Here is an 8,237-nt window from a genome sequence, read left to right on the forward strand (position 1 = left end):
TGGAATCAGTCTATTTTCAACAAGAAGGCTGGCCTGCTTATAATGCGGTTAGAGTAAAAGAATTTTTAATAAATACTTTTCCTAACCGCCTTATTAGTGGGACTCGCAATATTAAATGGCCTCCAAGATCTTTCAATTTGTCACCAAATTACTTTTATTAGTATTTTTATCTTAAGAAGACTATTTATAAACATCATAATAATGGGCCAACGAATTTAGAGGTGCTGAGAAACAAAATTCTTGAATCTGCCAATTACATTTTACCTCAAACTCTTTTGGAAGTAAAAAATATCTTTTACGATAGGCTAACCTTTTTTTTAGCTAAAGAAGAAGGTCTTTTTGAGCCTTCTATTTTTTTTTGAGTTTCATTTTCTATTTTTTTATAATGTTTACATTCTATTTTTATAAGAGTTTATATATTTTTTTAATAAGAACAACGCTTTAATTCTCAGTATGCAATGCACAGCAGAAAAAAATTGTAATTACGAATTTATGCATTAGAAAAATATTATACCAATGCCGGGTAATATTTTTTTAAATTTTGCCGCAAGAGATACAGCCTCAGTGCTGCCAACCAGCAAAATTTATTAGCCGTGCGCAGGATCGAAAATTGCCGTGTAATAATATTTGTGTTTATGTTTCTATTATCAGTCTATTATTATCAAAGAATATAACGACAATACACATCTGTTTAATTGTGCCGATGTCCGTAGATTCATCTACTAAAATATTAAATTTTGATTTTTAAAATTTTTCTGCTAACTCTTCTTTATGTGTTTCCCCTATAACATTTGTAATGATTCCACGTGCTTTAATTCTACCCAAATTGATATTTTTTACAAGCTTAGAATCTGTAACCTTACTTTTCAGGAGGTTTGATAAGTGAGATATTGTGTTCGGCAATGAAACTACAAAGGCTTATTTCAAGCTCCTTGACTTGATCATCAAAATCGATATCTCTTGAGAAAAAGGTACTCAACTTAGGCTGGGCCATACTAGATGTAGCTGCGAGATTTCTTATTTTATTTTTGTGTTTTGTTCCCTCACCATGCCTTTTCAAAGTAGAGATTTCCGAAAGCAATGGGTCCGAAAACAGCATGCACAAAACGCACTATACGGATTATTGTCTACCGATTATTGTCAATAGCCATTCTTTAAACTCAGCCCGAGCCATTCAGGAATAATTAAATCTTGGTTTAATATGTAACCTTCTTTTTTAATTTACGGGCATTTTCTCTCTGTCCGAAGAATCACCGGTAACCGAATCGATCGAATCTATAATGGGATAATAATAACAAATTTATTAAAAAACGAGCAATCTCGTGCGAATTAGAGAAAATTTATAATACATGTTTACTACTGTACTGTTTTAATACTTTATATTTTATAATTACTAACTATCAGCATATACAAGGAATGAATCAGCCATATACAAGGTGTTCATTTGAAAACTTCCCACCACGGATTTATCGAAAACCACTGTTTAAAAAGAACGCCGAAATACGACAAAGGGTTTGTCAAGGGGGACAACTTTCTAACCTAAAATTACTTCACCCTCTGCCCCCCAGGGTCATCCCCTTAAAAATTTTAAATGGCAAGGGGTATCGAGTAATAGCTTGTTTAAAAGGTATTTTGAAGTCTTTTATTTTGACGTTTGATTTTCTTTTGACAAAAACATGAAAATATCAGTTTTTATTTCAATAAGTGTTCAAAATGTTGCCCGTTAGGGTTTGCCAAATCTACAATTCATTTATAATTTAAAACGGAAACCACCAACATTTCCGCAGATTTAACAGCAATTCCGAAGATTAGACGTGGAAAAAACTAAATACCAACCTGAATTTTTTTCCACATTCTTTTCATCAACACAGATATCCTGGGCGAACTGTATTTATTGGTATACTGCTTAGGTATTTGAGGTAGCTAAGGAAAATAAAGAATTTATTTTGCCGTCAGTTACATTTGTGACAGTCTTGGAATAGTGAAAATTTATTTGTTGAATTGAAGATTTTACTTCCAAAATGGTTTACACACTAGCCGAAAGAGTGGAAATTATTCTAATTTATGGTGCCCAAAATCAATGTGCTCGGCAAACTGCTGTCACGTTTAACGTCAGACATCCGGAGAAGAAAACTTCGCATAGGTATGTTTTGGACCTTGTTACTAAGTTTACTGAAACTGGATCTGTTGCAAATAAAAAACGTGATCATCGGCGAATTTTGGATGAAGCCGCTCAAGTTGAAGTTTTGGGTCATTTTGGAATAAATCCCAATACTTTATTACGCAAAATTGTTGCTGCCACTGGTATTTCATTAGGCTCTGTTCACACAGTTACCAAACTTCATAAATTTCATCCATTCAAAATGAAAATATTGCAAAAGTTAACCGAAGACGATTTCCATAGGCGAGTTGAGTTTTGTGAAAAAATGACTGAAGCGATTAATGATAATACTATTCATGTAAAGAATATCTGCTTCAGCGATGAATGCACATTTTATCTAAATGGATTTGTTAATAAGCATAACTGTAGATATTGGAGCAATGAAAATCCTCATGCATTTGTATAAGGGCATACCCAGTACCCTCAAAAAATTAATGTATAAGCAGGCATTTTAGGAAATAAAGTGATTGGGCCATTATTTATTAACGGAAATTTAAATGGAGACATTTATTTGAATATGTTGGAAAATACCATCAATCCGCTTATCACGGAATCCATTGAAAACCAAATCGATGATGATGGAAATCCTATACTTGATGAGGCTGAAATATATTTCCAGCAAAACGGCACTCCTCCTCACTATGTTCTTCCCGTTTGGCAATGGCTAGACAACGAGTTTCCAGATAAATGGATAGGGCGATGGGGGCCTATAGAATGGCCTGCTGGATCTCCTGATATAACGTCGTTAGACTTTTTTCTATGGGGTCATTTGAAATCTATTGAGTTTACTCCCCAACTTGAAAGTTTGGATGAACATCGTCAACGCATCATCGACAGCTGCCATGATATCCCACAACATGTTTTTGAAAATGTCCGTCAGGAATTTGAACATCGCCTATATCATTGTTTGGCCAAAAACAGGCACCATTTTGAACACTTATTGAAATAAAAACTGATATTTTCATGTTTTTGTTTTCTATCTGAACAAATTAAGATAAACAAAGATTTTTCTAATTTTCTCGAAAACGAATTGACCGATTTAAAAAAATCAAACGTCAAAATAAAAGATTTCGAAAGACCTTTTAAACAAGGTATTACTCGATACCCCTTGCCATTTAAAATTTTTAAGGGGATGACCCTGGTGGGCAGAGGGTGAAGTAATTTTAGGTTAGAAAGTTGTTCCCCTTGACAAACCTTTTGACGCATTTCGGCGTTTTTTTTTTTTTTAAACAGTGGTTTTTGATAAATCCCCGGTGGGAAGTTTTCAAATGAACACCCTGTATAGTTTCCTTTGTTTAATGCACTTAAATATAAAACAGACACGTAAATAATAAATTTATAGAAATATTAACCGTTTTTGTGATTAATAAAACATACGCTATTTTAACAAAGTATTCACGTAAAGCGCAAACGTAATACAACACTTTATAAGTAAAATACTAAAATAAAGAAAAAATCTGCGCTCTCTACTCTAGGGACTGTTTTTAGTTTTCAGGTGTCATTGGCAGCACTGTACAGCCCTCACCGACGTCAGACGTTTACTAAAATTAAAGCCATATTTTAGCGAGTAAGCGTCTTACTCGGTTCCAATGTCTTAAGCGTAACGTCATCATATGGTTGGGCTCGAATGTCTAAAGCATCTATTACACAGGGCGAGATTACTAGCCAATCGCCGGCGAGTAAAATTTAAAGCGAGTGAGCGAGTTAGAACATGCTAGCGAGCGCAAACTACACCGGGCTAGTTTAATCGCTTTACTCGCAGGGTATTGAATTTTTGGAAGTTGTTTGTTTTGTATTTTTCGTTCGAAAATTCAAAATGTCTGTTAAATGGAATAGTAATCAAATTATAGAGTTTTTAAATATTTATGAACAATTTCCAGTATTATGTAATATTAAACACAAAGATTATCTAAATATTAACTGAAAGACGTATTATTTAAGAACATGTATGAACAATTAGATGATAAAGAGCTTCTAAAAAGAATGGATGAAAAACAATTGAAAAACAAAATTAAAAATTTGAAAGATGTGTTACGTCAAGAACTGGCCAAAATAGAACGAAGCAAAAAAAGTGACTGTGGAACAGAAGACATTTACACATGTTAAAAGACACGAAGACATTTACACATGTTAAAACAAAAGTTAACATGGTTTGAGGCTGCCCATTTTTTTGCAGAAGTTTTATCAACAAGGCAGGGTAATTCAAACTTGGTGTTTGAGAGTAAACATTACTGGGATTGCGCTGGTTCAATGGAAGAAGAAAAAGAGCGTTGAATTGCTTATAATCTAATAGTTTATATTACTGCACAGTGCACACAATACCGTAATTACTAACTAACTTATTTTACAGACTTAGCTTCGAGATTAAGCGAGAACGAGAAATTTACGAGTATTTAGTTGCTTTTATTAGGAGTATTTACTCTATTGCCGAGAGTTTTGGCTTTTAGCCGCGAAACGAGAGAATGAGAAAAAATGTGTCACTGGGACAAGGGACCGAGATTTTTTTTATTACACCCGAAGAGCGAGTGGCAGGCAACTGCATCTTTTCCGTGCTTATGATCTATTTTTAGATTTTTCGGGGAGGGGCCGGTAGCGAGCGTGACAATTATTACAATAACAATACAAAGAAATCAACGAGAAAGAGGATTAAGAGATAAGCTTAATAATTTGAGAGAAATGGGTTGTGTTTCCACAACACTTGGTGAGTAGATTTTAGAGCTAGATATTTTTTATTTTTACATAAGTAAATTTGGCATAAAAAATAAAGTCTATTTCTCATACGTTTTGGGTAAAATTACGTTGGAAAATATTAAATTGTATTAACTAAAAATATAAAAAAATAAATATATAAAAGTTAATTCCAATCCCACTTTTTTCCATTGCCACGGTAAAGGATTTTCTTTCATAAAATACTTGGCGTACGTGCGTCTTACTTCCTCTGCGGAATTTTTGTAATTATTACTTCCCAAATGACCAACCGATGAAAGATTATCCACGTGGTTTCTCCATTGTCCAAAAGTAATATTTCCCGTGTTCAAATCCTCTCTATCCACAGCATTTTCAGAAACATAAGTATCGGGACTGCTTTTTCTCAGCCAGTTGTGGAGACTACATGCTGCCAAAATAACATCGTCAATTGTTGCTTCTTTTAATTGAATTGGTCTTGAAAATATTCTGAAGCGCCACATAAGAATACCAAATGCATTTTCTGATACTTGTCTTGCTCGAGAGAGTCGGTAGTTGAATATCCTTTCAGTATTATTAAGCTGTGACTTACTGTACGGCTTCATTAAGTTGGTTCTTAATGGAAAGGCATCGTCCCCCACAAAGACCGAATTCTCAGGCATATTAAGAGTGTTATTTTCCATAGCGATGTTTAAAGTACTATCTCTAAATATTGCACTTGCTCACTAGCTCGGCCGTTTGCTCCAATATCAATGTAAGTAAAGCAATAATCTGCGTCCACCATTGCAAATAACACTATACTATAGTTTTTTTTGTAATTAAAGTACACTGACCCAGAACTGGGAGGTTTTTTAATTAGAACGTGCTTGCCATCAATCGCTCCACAACATCTCGGAAAATTCCAACGAAGAAGAAAATTGCTTTGTATTTTTTTCCATTCATTGCTTGTTGTAGGCATCTGGAAGAAAAATATTATATATTTTAGAAAATTTGTTTACTTTTTAACATAAGCAAAAGGTAAAAACATTTTCTATAGATTTGTTCTAATTTTTTTCAGACTCTAGTCAGCACACAGAATATATCTGAGGAAGTCTCAAACTCTCAAATTAAACAGCCTGATGATGAAGAACTCGATACACCGCCCAAGGAACAAAATGTAAAACTCTCACAGGCGATGGGACCTCCTAAACCTAAAAAAAGGGTGAAAAAACAAGCAGATCCAGAAATTACTGATGCAGTCGGTCAGTTAAATAGAATTGCTGAAAATGTATCACAGGTAAAACTGTACGACGAATTTGGGAAGTATGTAGCTGCAGAGCTACGTTAATTGCCGCAACGTCAGGCTATTTTATTGCAGCAAGAAATCCAGAATTCTATTACACGTGTAAAACTAATCTGTTTAGAAAACAATAACCAAATAAATACTTACTACGGAGAACCCCTTCAACTGCAAACTTCTCCATCGTTATCCTCCCCAAGTGATCCCAGCCCTGCCTCAACCACATATGAAACACATACCCAAATCCAAAATAACGAAGATAACGGATGGTCACGAAGTTCTTTATCAAGCACTTATAAATACATTGTCGGCACAATTTTAATTCTTAATGAATAAATAATATTTTTTATAAATAAGTAACTTGTTTCATAAACAGTGTGTGAAAAATAAATTGATTATTAAGTTATGCCTACCTTTATATATATATGGCTTTAGAACCTGACAAATTGCTGCAAGTACTTCGGGTACAAACAGTGACATTGACATTCAGGCACTCGGAATAAATATTCTAGTGATTTAAACGAATCACCACTTGCCAAAAAGCGCAGGGTTATTTTTAATTTTGTAGCAGTTGGTATCGCCATCCTCATTTTTGTTTTTTTTTGCGGATTGTTTTGTCAACCATTTGTAATAAATTATTAACTGCTCATTGCTCATTCTCAAAACATTCCTTTACGCCACAGGATCCTCATCCTTTAATTGTTTTCAATAAAATATTAGAAGCCCCATATGTGTCGCGTTTTGAAATCCAATTCCTGACCCACACCCGTCTTGCTTTTCTTTTTTCTGGTTTAACTTTTCTTGAAGTTTTTTCCGAATTAAAAAGCTTACAACAATAATTCCTGCACGCACTATATCCGCCATTTTATCCAACAAGTACTAGTCCTGTTTTAAATTACACATAGCGTTTTCACTCACGAGAGAGAGAAATCGCGAGCGAGTAGCGAGAAAAGTAGGCCAGTGTTCAACTTTACTCGCTGGGAAAAAGCGAGCCGCGAGTTTACTAGCAGCCGCGATTACATTTGACGACTTTTATAGCAGCAAGTAAATTCGCCGGCGACTGGCTAGTAATCTCGCCCTGTGTAGATGCTTAACAGCTGTCAGAGTCTAAATATTAGTAAATATTAGCTATACCTTTCATCGGTATTGCATTCGCTTTGGAGACTGACCTAAACCATGAAAACACCCATTTGTCCAACCCAAAAGTTTTCAAAACGTTTGGAGTCTAAATACTAAACTAACTAAATCCAATCTCACACATTTTAAGGATCAGATCAAGAGCCTCTATCTTCTTCACTGTATTTTTTGAAAATCTATTCGCTCTTTTGATAATTTATTATTTTCTGCATTTTTATTTGGTTTGGATGTCTTAACTGTTAATGTATATGAGACATTAATATAAAATAAATAAAACTAATACTAAGAAATATAATGCTTCTACTCTAAAAAAATATCAAAAAATTGATATAAATATTTATTGTTTATTATTGTTTGTATAGCTTCCCTGTGACTTTGACATATCGAGTTTATTAGCGGTCTCGGGAGACCGCTAACAAACACTTAAAGCGCCTTATACGGTGACGTCATGACTTGATCGCTCGAATGAGATGTCTTAAAGGTACGTTTTCGGTAGGACTGCTGGACGTCGCGTCTGGCAGTCGCGGCTGGCAGTTATGCACACATCTAATGAAAACCAATGCAAGAGTTTTTAGTTAAGCGACTCGGCCGTTGCGTCTCGATATTCGGCAGTAGACTGCCACATCTTGACTGCTTTGACACCAGTCTAGACGCGTCCGCTAAGGATTACTTCGTGTTTTTTGTATTTTAATTTTTAATAAATAATAAATAATAATTAGTTGTTGCTTTTAATACAAAATGAGTAAAACATTATCCAATGAAGAAGACGAGATGTTGATTGAAGAGGTTAGTAAATATCCACAACTATATGACCACGGAAATAAGGATTTTAGGAATATAGATATTCAAGAAAATATTTGGAAGAACATTAGTGATGCTATAAGAAAAGATCGTAAGGACACATCAATAATAATATAATAACTACTTATTTATATGCTGCATAGTCTTGAACTTAAACACTAAAACACTTAAAAC

General features: G+C 34.3%; 1 long non-coding RNA gene across 1 annotated transcript in view; it reads left to right on the forward strand.

Moving 5' to 3' along the window:
* Nucleotides 1-6,531, forward strand: part of LOC126741350 (uncharacterized) — a 34,543-nt gene extending 28,012 nt beyond the window's left edge. Inside the window, exon 2 of the long non-coding RNA XR_007662176.1 lies at nucleotides 5,904-6,531. This is a non-coding gene — a long non-coding RNA (uncharacterized LOC126741350). The remainder of the gene's footprint in view (nucleotides 1-5,903) is intronic.
* The last annotated feature ends 1,706 nt before the right edge of the window (nucleotides 6,532-8,237 follow it).

The sequence above is a fragment of the Anthonomus grandis genome, chromosome 10, assembly GCF_022605725.1.
Source record: "Anthonomus grandis grandis chromosome 10, icAntGran1.3, whole genome shotgun sequence".
Classification (NCBI taxonomy): domain Eukaryota; kingdom Metazoa; phylum Arthropoda; class Insecta; order Coleoptera; family Curculionidae; genus Anthonomus; species Anthonomus grandis.